A 13876-nucleotide genomic window follows, 5' to 3' on the forward strand; every position below is an offset into this window, starting at 1 on the left:
TTTCTTTTCTCTTCCTTTATTTTATTTTTAGTGCATTATTTTTGTTATTTTCATGATTTTATGATTTTAATTTCATTTCCTTATTTTCCTTCCTTTCTCACTCTTCCCTTCCTTCCCATTTTTTTCCCCTTCCTTCTTCCCTTCCTTCTGGGAGTTGAAGTCCACAAGTCTTAAAAGTTGCCAAGTTGGAAGGCCTCTGATTTGGAACCTTCCGTGCCACCGTTGTTAAGCGAGTCACGTGGTCTTTAAGTGAATCCGGCCTTCCCCCTCCGTTGACTCGGCTCGTCGTAAGGCAGCAAAAGGGGATCATCGCGTGACCTCCTGGAACCCTGCGACCATCATAAACACAGCTAGTCCTTGTCTTACGGCCACAGAGGAGCTCCAACATTTCTGGGGCTAAGCGAGACGTTCGTCGAAGTGAGTTTCGCCCCATTTTACAGCCTTTTTCGCCACCGTCATTAAGCGAATCCCTTTCATTGTTAAATTGGTCACCCGGTCGTTAGGTGAATCTGGTGTTGTTGGTCAGGAGGTCGCAAAAGGGGAACCCTGCTACCTGTCATCAATGTGAGCCCGCTGTTGAGCCTCCGAATGGAAATCATGTGGCTGTGATGGTCGTAAGTGCGAGAAATGGTCGCTAAGTCCCTTTTTTTAGTGCCATTGTAACTTTGGACAGTCGCTAAGTGAATCGTTATAAGTCAAGGACCGCCTGTGTTAACGGCTCTTGTGGAAGACTCTGGAGATGGACCCACAAAGGCTACCTGTGTTGTTGCTACCTGGGGCGAGGATGGTCTTGAGGACTCCCCAAATGGTCGCAAAAGGGGATCTTGTAACCCTGGGGCAGCAAAACTGTCATAAGTACATGCCAGTTGCCAAGCCCACGAATTTTGATTACGTGGCCCATACGATTGCTGCAACAGTTGTAAGTGCGAGGACCGGTTGTAAGTCAAGGACTACCTGTCTAACGAAGGGGATAATGCACAGGTAGTCCTGCCCCTGGAAAAATCCACCTTTTTCACAGGCAGCTTCTGACAAAGTCAGCAGGGGGAAGCTGGGTTCACTTAATGACCGCATGCTTCACTTAACAACTGACTTTCTGAGCAATGGAAAAGCTGGGCTCTCTTCTAGTCCTAAGTTGAAGACTATCTAAAGGTAGTCCTCAGACTTACAACCATTCATTTAGTGACCGTTCAAAGGGGCAACAGCCCTCGACAGAGTGAGCTACAACCGTTTTTACGACCGTTGCCACATACGATCAAAATTCGGAGGCTTTGACCACCGGCTCATATTTACGACGGTTGCAGCGTCCCAGGGTCACATAATCCCCGTTTTGCGACCTTCTGACCAGGGGGAAGCCAGACTCACTTAGTGTGACTATCTTAACAGAATAGATCCGAATAACAGAGTTGGAAGGGGACCTTGGAGGTCTTCTAGTCCGACCCAACTGCAGCGGTTCCCTTAACAACGGCTCCACTGTGGGTTGCAAATCGAGGACTTACCTGGGTAGATCTAAGATCTCGGGATCTAAAGGAATCTGGGAGCAGTTCCCCCCCCACCATCCTGAATGGCAGGACAACCTGAAACGAAATGCTTTCGGTGCTAAACTTGGTCCTTCTAATCTTTTTCCACCGCAGAGTTCACGCGGCTGTCTCAGGTGCAACCGCAGGAATTTGAGACGTCAGCAAACGGATCCACTTGGTCTGGAAAACCAATATTTGCCATTGTGTTCGAACGCGAGGCGAGACAGAATGAAGCCACGGCCTGCACCGAAAGTATGTGCCATGATGCAAGAAGGCGCGTCTGGTGTATAAAAATAAGATAAATAGACATTATGGTTCCCTAAGACAGAGGCGGTTTAGTCTACACGAGGTGAAGGCACCAGGCTGGAAAGCAGGAGGCTGGGAGTTCCAATAATAATAATATAGTATGCATAGTTGATCTATACAGTATGAATTTTAATCTAAACTTAGAAGGGAAAGACTGCTAATTTCGTGCACAAGAGATATGTACCAACCGACACACTGTATATAATGGAAATATGGCTTTATTTGATGTTTTATGTTTGTGTTTGTCCATGTTTGTTGCCAAAATAAATAAATAAAAATTAAAAAGAAAAGAGAGAGCGATCCCAGCCTGATTTCCTCACCCCCCCGAAACCACTGCAGATAGTCCTCCACTTGCGACCACAACTCAACGCACAATTTCCGTTACTAATCAAGACCGTCGTTCAGTGAGTTTGCCCCCCGCCCCCTTTTACAAGTTTTCTGGCCATGTTTGTTAAGGGAATCACGGCAAGTCCTTAAATCTGTCGTTGTTAAATGAGTCTGGCTTCTCCCATGGACTTTGTGGGTCCGCAGGTCACAAAAAGGGGATCAGGTGACCCCCCGGGAAACTGGAACCCGTTATAAATTTGAGTCAGCTGTCAAGCTTCCAACTATAAATCTGCAATGGTCGTAAGCGTGAACCACGATCCCACTGTTTGCAGTGCCATTGTTAACTTCGAGCAGTCACTAAATGAACCATTGGAAGACGAGGACTGCTTGCCATTGTTTTTAAATGGCCATTATCGGATAAAGAGGGAAGAGTTTTGATTTCCCATCGTTGCGACTATGATTTCGGCATTTTTTTTTTAAAAGTCTCGCCACGCTTGTTTCCTGCTGGGCAAGGAAAAAAAATCAACCTCTGATTTTTGAGACCCGCCTTCTTCAGCCTGCAGCCTCTCTTGGCAAGTGGGTTGGCAAGGGGTTGGACTAGATGACCTACAAGGTCCCTTGCAACTCTGATTATCTGTTGTTATTCAAGCCTTGGAACGGTGAACTGGATTCTGGTTTGAAGTTTAGTTTACTTTATTGTCATTGCACCTCATACAACGAAATTAAATACCATCTTCAGTGCCCATCCTGACCATGAAAATAAAACACAAACGCACATCCTTCACACTCTACATATTGAATTGAAAACCCCTGATATTGCGTTAATATGGCACTACACAGTAGAATTCAAAAGAGCTACTGCCCTGGGAGAGAAGCTGTTTTTCAGCCTATTTGTCCTTGTTTTTTATTATCCTGCACCATCTGCCATATGGTAATAGTTCAAAAAAAGGCTTCCCAGGATGAGATGGATCTTTGAGGATGTTTTGAACTTTCTTAAGGCAACGGGAGCTCTAAAGCTCTTCCAAAGAGGGGAGGGGGCAACCCAGGATCCTCTGAGGGGCAATGACATTCACCCTCTGGAGTTCTTTCCTATCTGCCCCTGTGCAATTGGCAAACCCTACAGAGGTGCAGTATGTTAAAATGCTCTCTATGGTGCAGCGGTAGAAGGTCACCAGCAGTTTTCCATCCGGTTGTTGTTTCCTGAGAGGCCTCAGGTCGTCTAATCTCTGCTGGGCCCTTTTGACCAGGGCTGCATTGTGAGCCCCCCAGGTCAGGTCCTCTTTTAGGATAACACCCAGAAACTTAAAACTGGCCACTTGCTCCACTCGGTCTCCATGGATAAGCAAGGGCTGGAGGTCTGATCTGTTCCTTCTATATAGTCCGCTATCAGCTCCTTAGTCTTATTGGTGTTGAGGACCAAGTGATTGTCTCCACACCACGAAAGCAACCATTGGTCCACCTCATCTCGGTAGGCAGACTCATCCCCCCCTCTGAGATAAGTCCCACCACTGTTGTATCATCTGCAAATTTAGCAATCATATTACCAGCGTGAGTGGGAATGCAGTCCTGCCCGTAAAGAGTATAGAGTAAGGGATTCAACATGCAACCCTGTGGTGTACCAGTGTGAAGAATAAGGGCTCAAGAGGTATGATTAATCTGACCCTCTGTGAGCGGCCAGACAGGAAATCCATAATCCAAAGGCAGATTGAATTAGAAAGCCCAAGGTCCAGAAGTTTAGACACTCGTCTATGTGGAAGAATTGTGTTAAATGCAGAACTAAAATCCACAAAAGGCATCCTCACATAGACCTCCCGCTGTTCTAGATGAGTCAGAGCAGTGTGAAGAGTGATGGCTATAGCGTCCTCTGTAGATCTATTTCTTCTTGAAATTTTAGACCTGGACAACCTAGAACTATGCTGCCTTCGGTCCGATCTAAGTATAGTACATAAAATTATCTCCTGCAATGTCCTACCTTCAGCTTCAACCATAACAACACAAGAGAACACAATAGATACAAACTCAAGGTTAATCGCACCAGACTTGATTGCAGGAAATACGACTTAAACAACAGAGTGGTCAAAGTCTGGAATACTCTACCCGACTCTGTAGTCTCTTCCCCAAACCCCCAAAACTTTAACCTTAGACTGTCTACTATTGACCTCACCCCTTTCCTAAGAGGTCTGTAGGGGGCGTGCATAAGCACACCAACATGCCTACCGTCCCTGTCCTATTGTTTCTTTTTCTTATATGTAACCATTTCTTGCAATGCATCACTATGTTTTTACTTATACCTGTTATCCTGTAAGCGATTGACAAATCAAAATAAATAAAAAAATAAAATGATAATAGGAGTGAGTGACATTGCAAGCTGTGGCTCAGGACCAGGCTGGGCATCGTGGCTTATTTTGGAGGCAGAACCCAGCTGGGCTCCATCTCCTGAGACCTGCACAACGACGTCATCAAAGCAACCGCAGCCTCCGTGCTCCGTGCGCCAGCCCTGCTTTTCTGCCTTTGCCTCTCCGCCAGAGAACGGGCGCATCCAGGCGTCCCCTTCCAGTGCCAAGGCTGGCTCTGTCCCGTCCCCCCCCCTGCCAATCCACCCCCGCTGTTAGCTGCAGGAGTGGCAGCAACGAGGAGCTGCAGAAGGGGGCCCAGTGGCCTAATGGATAAGGCATCAGCCTCCGGAGCTGGGGATTGTGGGTTCAAGTCCCACCTGGGTCGCATCAGCCACAATTTTATTATTGGGAGAGGCTCTGAGAAGAGGCTTTAACCCAAGAGGGGATTAGGAACCAGAGTAATCCAGTTGGAAGGGACCCTTGGAGATCTTCTAGCTCAACCCAGGGGACCCACTATACCTGAGATTAAGAACTTGACTTCAATTGCCCCGCCAGCCATTCTGGGAATCCTCCCCTCCTTTTAAAGCATGCTGGGAATTCTGGGAGTGAAAGTCCCCCCCCATCTTAAAGATGCTGGCTGGGGAGTTCTGGGAGTTGAAGTCCTCCTCCTTATAAAGTGGCCAAGGCTTTGCAGAATGTAAGAGAAAGTCAGAATTCAATAACCAAAGCTAGGTCTGTCACACACACACCCTGCCCCCCCCCCAATTGTCTCCAAACGCCCCCTCCCCAACACCCCCCTGGAATTCAGGGGAGCTGTCATTCATAAGGCAAAGGAGGGAGGGGGCTTAGTATCGCCTCTAACCTCTCACGGAGCAGCAGCACCACCTGGTGCTCAAAACTGGACATTATGCCTTGAGATTCTGCATAGAGTGCGGAATCCGCTCTGGGGGGTGCTCTGTTTATGCCCAGAAACCCTTCTCCGCACGACCTGATGCCTTTTTAGCCTCCCCGGGGACACCTGTGTTATCCTAAATATATCATGTGATGCCCAGGGAAAGCTCCCTAGATGCTTTGCAACAGTGGGATAAGCATTTTCTCTTCCCTGACCCATTTTAGCTTTGTATCCATCAAGGCCTTTCGGGTGGTTTATCATTCCCTCCCTAAATTTATTCTTTAAAAATCGAGACGGTTTTGCAGTCTGCCCAGGGAACCTGAGTTCTGACATTATTAATAATGAAATTATTATTATTTTTTCAAAGTAAATTTTTATTACTCATATTTCAAATTAAGAGTCTCAGTGGCGCGGTGGTCAGAGTGCGGTACTGCGGGTCTCCTTCTGCCGACAGCTGGCTGCCTGCAATTTGGCAGTTCAAATCTCACCAGGCTCCAGGTTTACTCAGCCTTCTGTCCTTCTGAGGTGGATCAAAGGAGGAGCCAGATTTTTGGGGCCAAGAGGCTGAACTCTGTAAACTGCTTAGAGAGGGCTGTGAAGCAGTATATATGTCTAAGTGCTAGTGCTAAGTGGGAAGGAAGGAAGGAAGGAAGGAAGGAAGGAAGGAAGGAAGGAAGGAAGAAGGAATGAAGGACGGAGGAAAGAGAGGACGCAGGCAGGGAAGGGAGGATGGAAGGATGGAAGGAAGGAAGGGCCATAATGGCGCAGTGGTGAGATTGCAGTATTGCAGGCAGATTCTGCCAACTGCCAGCAGTTCGATCCTGACCGGCTCAAGGTTTACTCTTCTGTCCTTCCAAGGTGGGTAAAATGAGGAGCCAGATTGTTGGGGGCCAGAGGCTGACTCTGTAAACCACTTAGAGAGGGCTGGAAAACACTGTGAAATTGTACAGAAGTCTAAGTGCTGTTGCTCTTGCTATTAAAACACCATATTTACACTCATTACAGCATTCAGGTTCCGTATTTGCTGATATTGACATAATTGTTACTGTTCTATTATGTTGTATAGTTGTTTCCTACTTTTAACTGATAACAATATTTACAAATATATATATACAACACTTCCTCATTTTACTACACCTCCTACAATATTCTTCTTTACGGCTGTTCTCTAACCACTGGTATCATCCATTCCAGATCTTATATATAGTATTCCATTTCTTCTCTGCCTTTTAACTCCATAGTTAGCCTATCCACCTCTGCGCATGCCAAGGATTTTTCTTATATGCCATTACGTCCGAGGGAGCGTCGTCTGGTTGACACTTTTGAGCAAATCATGAAATTATTTAATCTCAACCGCAACATGATTAATCATACAATCATTTGGGTTGGGGGGGGGAGTCTCCGGGATCTTGGAATAATGCTCCCCCTTTGCTCCTGCACGGTTTGGCCCCCTGCCCCGATTTGCAATTTGGGGAGCGGGGGAATCCTCCCGGGCTCCCCACCCCCAGCGTCCCCCCCAGCACTTCGGCTGGGCTTGGCTGGGCTGGGCCAAAGACCCCGGAAAGGGACCCCAAAACTCCCGGGGAGAGGCAGAGACACGCGGGGGCTGGGTGTCAAGCAGCGCATGAAGCATGCGGGTGCGTTCCCACGACGCTCCAAACCCGCGTCCCGCGCGCACATGCGCGATAGAGAGAGAGAGAGAGAGAGAGGGGCAGGCGGGGGTGGCCCCTCCCTCCCCGGGCGCGCAGAACTACCACGCCCACAATGCACCGCGCGGCGGCCCAAGATGGCGGCGGTGCTTCTGCCGCTGCGGCCGCTTCGCTTGCGGCGTCCGGGCGCTGGGTGAGTCCGCGGCCGCTGGAGGGGGGCTGCTGGGGTGGGCACCGAGAGCCAAGACCTCCCCAGAAGGGCCCCTCCCAGCCACCCTCCCCCACCCAAGCAGTTTAAAGGGGGACCCCCAGCCCCCCGCAATCCGGAGGGCGCCCGGTTGGCGAAGGCGGCGTGTGGGGGGCTCTTGCCGCAGAAAAGGGGGCGGGGAGCAGCCAGAGAAGGGGGGCAGTCTGCACCATTGGGTGGGGAGGGGTCTCTTGAGAGGGGCCTGTTCTGGCTTTGGGGGTCTCTTGGGCGCGGGAGTGGGGGGCGGGGGTCCCAACGGAGCCCCCGACTCGAAAACGGCGGTTGCCCGGTTCCTTTCCCTCGCCCCCCACCCCTCCCCCCTTACTCCGGATCGGTTCCTTCTCCCTTCCCGCTTAGAATCCGGAGTGTGGATTTTTCAGGCTTTTCTTATTGCAGCCTAAGAGCGCAACATTGTCACGTTGGGTTGCTTTTGCTTATTTTGGGGGGGGAGCATATAGTAACAGCCCTTAGACTTATATACCGCTTCACCGTGCTTTTTACAGCCCTCTCTAAGCCTCTGCCCCCCCAACCATCTGGGTCCTCATTTTATGACCTCGGAAGGACGGAAGGCTGAGTCAACCTTGAGCCGGTCAGGATCGAACTGCTGGCAGTGGGCAGAGTCAGCCTGCAATCCTGCCTTCTAAGCACTGGGCCACCATGGACCTTCCTTCCTTCCTTCCTTCCTTCCTTCCTTCCTCCAGCACTGATGATGTTCCCTAATTGGGTTATGAAACGTCTGCAGGAAACCACCATGCTCAGACAGCCCCAAATGCCCCACAGTCCATCCCTCCTTCCTTCCTTCCCCTCCCCTTCCTTCCTTCCTTCCTTCCTTCCTGGGCCACCATGGACCTTCCTTCCTTCCTTCCTTCCCCCAGCACTGATGATGTTCCCTAATTGGGTTATGAAACGTCTGCAAGAAAACCACCCAGCTCAGAGAGCCCCAAAGACCCCGCAGTTCTTCCTTCCTTCCTTTCCTTCCTTCCTTCCCTTCCCTCTCCTTTCTCTCTGCAAACCCTGCTAGCAATGATGTTAACCTAGTTTAAATCATGAAATGTGCAAGGAAACCAGGTTAAACTAGGTTAAACCAGGTTAAACTCAGAGAGCACCCAGGATCCCCAGTTCTTCCTTCCTCCCTCCTCCTTCCTCCCTCCCTCCTTCCTCCCTCCCTCCTTCCTTCCTTCCTTCCTTCCTTCCTTCCTTCCTTCCTTCCTTCCTTCCTTCCTTCCTTCCTCCCTCCCTCCCTCCCTCCCTCCCTCCCTCCTCCTTCCTCTCCTTCCTTCCTTCCTTCCTTCCTTCCTTCCTTCCTTCCTTCCTTCCTTCCTTCCTTCCTTCCTTCCTTCCTTCCTTCCTTCCATTTGGCTCTAGCCCTTAGAGTTCTATACCACTTCACCATGCTTTCATAGCCCTCTCTAAGAGGGTTTACAGAGTCAGCCTCTTGCTCCCAACAATTTGGGGTCCTCCTTTGACCCACCTCGGAAGGACGGAAGGCTGAGTCAACCTGGAGCCGGTCAGGATCGAACTGCTGGCAGTTCTGCAATCCTGCATTCTAACAAGAAGGAAGGAAGGGAATTCACAGTTTCAGCCCTCTCCAAGAGGTTTACAGAGTCAGCCTCTTGCTCCAATTTGGGGTCCTCCTTTGACCCACCTCGAAGGACGAGGCTTCAACCTGGGCGTCAGGATCGAAGTTCTGCAATCCTGCATTCTAACAAGAAGGAAGGAAGGGAATTCACAGTCTTTCCCCCTCTCCAAGAGGTTTACAAATCAGCCTCTTGCTCCCAACAATTTGGGGTCCTCCTTTGACCCACCTCGGAAGGCTGAGTCAACCTGGAGCCTGGTGGGATTTGAACTGCTCAATTGGAGGCAGCTGGTTGGCAGCAGAAGGAGCCCCGCAGTATTGCAGTCTAACCCCCGCGCCACCGAGACTCCTATGTATAATATACATTTCATCAGTGAATAAAATGAAATGAGGACGCAGATGGAGGGTCCCTGGAGGAGGACCAGCTGCTCCCCTTCCCTCCCTCCCTCCCTCCCTCCCTTCCTGACCCCCCAGGAAATCCAGCAGTCCAGGGCAGCCAATAGAGAGCAGGGCGGGGGGGCTGCTGGGCTGGAGGAAAACCGGGAGGAATCCAAGGATAAAGTCTTCCTCCTCTGAGCTTTGATCTTGGCTCTCCTCTCAGGATGTCATTCTGTCCCTTGCAAGCCCTAGAAGGGGGTCTCTCTCTCCCCCCACCCCAAATTCTGTGTGCAGAAGAGCTGGTCTCTGCAAGGGAGGGGCTTGTGCAGCCCACCCCACCCCCCATTCATTTGCCTGCCTGGCCCAAACGGCCCCTGTTCCTCCAGGCTGAAGGTTGAACTGTGGGGTCCTCGGGGCTCTCTGAGCTTGGCTGTTTCCTTGCAGACGTTTCATGACCCAACTAGGGAACAAGGTCAGTAGTGCTGGAAGGTAGAGGGGTTTGCAGAGAGGAGGAGGGAGGGAGGGAGGGAGGGGGAAGAGGAGGAGGATTGTGGGGTCCATGGTGCTCTCATTTTTCTTGCAGATGGTTCATTGCCCCAAGTAGGTGACATCATCAGTGTTAGAACGCAGAGTGTAACCATGTGCACTGATGATGTTCCCTAGTTGGGTCGTGAAACGTCTGCAAAAAAAACCACCCAGCAGAGAGAGCACCAAGGACTCCTCCTCCTCCTCTTCCTCCTCCTCTTCCTCCTCCTCTTCCTCCTCCTCCTCCTCCTCCTCCTCCTCCTCCTCCTCCTCCTCCAACCCCTCCCTTCTAGCACTGATGATGTTCCTTGTTGGGTCGTGAAATGTCTGCAAAAACCACCCAGCAGAGAGAGCCCCAAGGACTCCCAGTCCTCCTCCTCCTCCTCCTCCTCCTCCTCTTATTCCTGCCTGCAAACTCCTCTCTCTTCCAGCACTGATGATGTTCCCTAGTTGGGTCGTGAAAGGTCTGCAAGAAAACAACCCAGCTCAGAGAGCATGAAGGACCCCACAGTCCTCTTCCTCCTCCCTCCCTCCCTCCCTCCCTCTCTGCAAATCCCCTCCCTTCTAGCACTGATGATGTTCCTCGTTGGGTCGTGGAAACGTCTGCAAGAAAACCACCGAACTCAGAGTGCCACAAGGAGCCCACAGTCCTCCTCCTCCTCCTCTTCTCCCTTCTAGCCAGGTCATGAAGGTCTGCAAAAGCAACCCGGCCCAGGGGGGGCCTAAGACCCGGCATTGGGTCCACGGTCGGGCGCTCTTCTCAGGAGCATAATTTGGGGGGTGGGCACTCACTGGAGGATGGTTCATCAAGAGGGCTGGTCCAGGGCTGGTCATCCTAAGGTGCCTTATGCAATCCTGGCACAGCCGGGGGACACGTCGGGTGGCGACTGCAGGATGGGCTGGGCAGTGTGGCAGCCCCCCCAAGGCACCTTAGGAAGCGCCTCGGAAATGGCGGGGAGGCTCTGGGGTCAAAGCATCCCTGAAAGTGGAGCACTAAGTTTTCTCGGAAACCTCGGCTTGGTTCTTGGAGGGGTTTCATGGGTCCCAACTAGGTAATCTCATCCGTGACCCTTCCCTTCCTCCCACCCCTTCCTTCCTTCCTCCCTCCCTCCCCTCCTCCTCCTTCCTTCCTTCTCTCCTCCTCTCCCTCCCTCTCTCCTCCCTTCCTTCCTCTCTCCTCCTCCCTCCTTTCCTCTCTCCTTCCTCCCTTCCTTCCTCTGCTCCTTCCTTCCTCCCTTCCTTCTTCTCTCCTCTCTCCCTCCCTCCCTCCTCCTCTCTCCTCTCCTCCCCTTCCTTCCTCTGCTCCTTCCTTCCTCCCTTCCTCTTCTTCTCTCTCTCTCCTCCCTCCCTCTCCTCTCTCCTCCTCCTTCCTCCCTTCCTTCCTTCCTCTGCTCCTTCCTTCCTCCCTTCCTTCTCCCTCTCTCCTCCCCCTCTGAGCTTGTGTTTCTGCATTTCATTACCAAACTCTCTCCTCCCTCTCTCCTTCCCCCTTCCTTCTCTCTTCCTCTCTCTCCTTCTTTCCTCTCTCCTTTCCTCCCTTCCTTTTCTTCCTCTGCTCCTTCCTTCCTCCTTCCTTCCTTCTTCTCTTCTTCCTCTCCTTCCTCTCCCTCTCCTTCCTTCTTCCTCTCTCTCCTCTCCTCTCTTCCTTTCCTCTCCTCTCTTCTCTCCTCTCCTTCCTTCCTCTGCTCCTTCCTTCCTCCCTTCCTTCTCTCCTCTCTCCCTCCAACTCTCCTTCCTTCCTCTCTCCTTCCTCCTTTCCTCTCTCCTTCCTCCTTTTCTTCCTCTGCTCCTTCCTTCCTTCCTCTCTTCCTCTCTCCCTCCTTCCTCTCTCCTCCTTCTCTCTCTCTCCTCCCTCCTCTCTCCTCCTTCTCTTTCTCTCTCCCTCCCTCTCTCCTCTCTCTCCTCCCTCCCTCCCTCCTCTCCTCTCCTCTGCTCCTCCTCTGCTCTTCCTCCCTCCTTCCTCTCTCCTTCCTCCAACTCTTCCTCTCTCCTTCCTCCCCTCCTTTCTTCCTCTGCTCCTTCCTTCCTCCCTCTCCCCTTCCTCCCTCCTCCTCTCTCTCCCTTCCTTCCGCTCTCTGAGCTTGGTTGTTTTCTTATAGACATTTCATTACCAAACTAGGTATCATTGTCCCTCCTTCTCTCCTTCCTTCCTTCCTTCCTTCCTTCCTTCCTTCCTTCCTTCCTTCCTTCCTTCCTTCCTTCCTTCCTTCCTTCCTTCCTTCCTTCTTCCTTCCTCTCTCCTTTCTTCCTCTCTTTCCTCCCTCCCTCCCTCTCTTCTTCTCTCTCCTTCTTTCCTTCCTCTGTCCTTCCTTCTTTCCCCTCTCCTTGCTCTCTTCCTTCCTTCCGCTCTTCTTCTCCTTCCTTCCTTCCTTCCTTCCTTCCTTCCTTCCTTCCTTCCTTCCTTCCTTCCTTCCTTCCTTCCTTCCTTCCTTCCTTCCTTCCTTCCTTCCTTCCTTCTTCCTTCCTCCCACTCTCCTTCCTCTCTTCCTTCCGCTCTCTGAGCTTGGTTGTTTCCTTACAGACACTTCATTACCCAACCAGGTAACGTTATCATTGACCCTCCATCCATCCATGGTTTTCTCCAACCTTGGTGCTTTTCTTGGAGAAGTTCCATGACCCAAGTTAGGTAACATCTGTCACTGCTGATGTCACTTAATTTGGGTCATCAAACGCCTGCAAGAAAACCACCAACCTCATCACCAAGCGCCCTTCATTTCAACCCTGAGCTACAGACATTCCCCTTTCTCGGTTTCCTGACTATTTTGGAAAATCGTGGCAAAGAGCCAGTCGAGGATGGCAACTGTACGTCGTCCCCGTTAAAGGGCTAGAATCAAATCCTTATTTATGGTCCAAGACCAGCATGGAAAAGATAAAATGCAATGGTAATTTCTGAGAGCTGAGAGCAACATAAAATACATAAAATTAAAGTAAATTGAGAGCTCAAAGCCAGCAATACTCAAGGAATATCTGTGTCTGGTATTTGAAAGCTGGTCCTTTTTCTACATAGGACTATTTTCTGAACTGCCATCTCCCCCCCCCCCTCCCGAAAAGGGACTCGGTGATCCAGATTCAGCACTGATGCAGCAGGATTAACCCGTCGCTCGTTTTGCAGAACCGTTTTATGCCAGGCCTTCTCTAATTGATCCCTCATAGCAGTTTTATTATGCAGGTCTTAAAAGAACGAGACTTTAAAAAGGTACAGAAGCTTCTGTCTTTCTCCCTCCCTCCCGGCTGCATGGAACATGGGAAAAAAATAAAAATAAAATGTAAGCTCTGTTTGGTTTTTTTTTTTTTTTTTTAAAGTTTTCCATGAAAGGATGGCGTATTTCCCCCCCATTCAGCTGGAGGGGAAAAAATTAAATTAAACCTGGAAAAGGTGGTGAGTCAAAATTGAAGCCAGGCCGATCCTTTTCAGATGAGAGTCCGGCCTGAATTCTATGCGTTGCACACCTGCCATTTCCGTTCAGTTCCGTTGCAAGTCACCTCTGGTGATATTGGTGAGAGAGGAGGAGGAGGAGGAGGAGAGGAGGACGAGATCCATTCAGTCATGTCTGATTCTTGGCGATTCTCTGGGCCAGGTGTTTTTTTCCCACGTCTTCCAATCTTGCGCTGTTCCTCTGGGGTCTTTCTATGCTCTGGCATGTGCCAGTTTTGATGGTTTGCCATAGTGGGGGAATATCTCTAGCTCGTGTCAACTCGTAAAGCACTCCTATGCCTTTTTCAAGTTGCCGTAAACAAGGGGGGAAATCTGAAGGAGCAGCACGTGGCAGTTTAAAACCAGAAGCACATTCCACGCTTATCTTACAAAGATTGTAGCTAGGCTACCGGATCTTACTGCCCACACAAAAATCCTCCATTGGAGCATGTGATTGATGACGCCCAGCCCGGTGAACGTGCTTCATTGGAGAATCTGATTTATGACACACCCAGAGGGGGGGGGGAACAGGGTCACAGGTAACTATAAATTATGTATGCCAGAGTTGGCTGAATTTAGGTTAATGCCGGCATGTTGCTCCTAATAAATCTTTTGACAACTCGGGTGTAGGATCAGGGGTGGGATTCAGATTTCTTAACAACTGGTTCTGTGGGTGTGGCCTAATTTTGTGGGTGTGGCTTGGTGGTC

General features: G+C 50.5%; 1 protein-coding gene and 1 non-coding gene across 3 annotated transcripts in view; both read left to right on the forward strand.

The window, feature by feature from the left end:
• The first annotated feature begins 4798 nt into the window (after positions 1-4798).
• Positions 4799-4871, forward strand: TRNAR-CCG (transfer RNA arginine (anticodon CCG)). Its single transcript has one exon. It is a non-coding gene; the product is annotated as a tRNA-Arg (tRNA).
• A 2263-nt stretch (positions 4872-7134) lies between these two features.
• Positions 7135-13876, forward strand: part of EFR3A (EFR3 homolog A) — a 61597-nt gene continuing 54855 nt past the window's right edge. The window contains exons 1-2 of one of the 2 annotated variants that reach the window (XM_087958917.1): positions 7147-7220; positions 12805-12949. The gene's annotated coding sequence lies outside the window, so the exon portion shown is untranslated. Of the gene's footprint in view, positions 7221-12804; positions 12950-13876 lie in introns of both variants that reach the window. The other variant, XM_087958916.1, reaches the window with a different exon arrangement.

This window comes from Notechis scutatus, chromosome 3 (assembly GCF_049901735.1).
Source record: "Notechis scutatus isolate UNSWTSFEM ecotype Mainland chromosome 3, rNotScu1.2, whole genome shotgun sequence".
NCBI lineage: Eukaryota > Metazoa > Chordata > Lepidosauria > Squamata > Elapidae > Notechis > Notechis scutatus.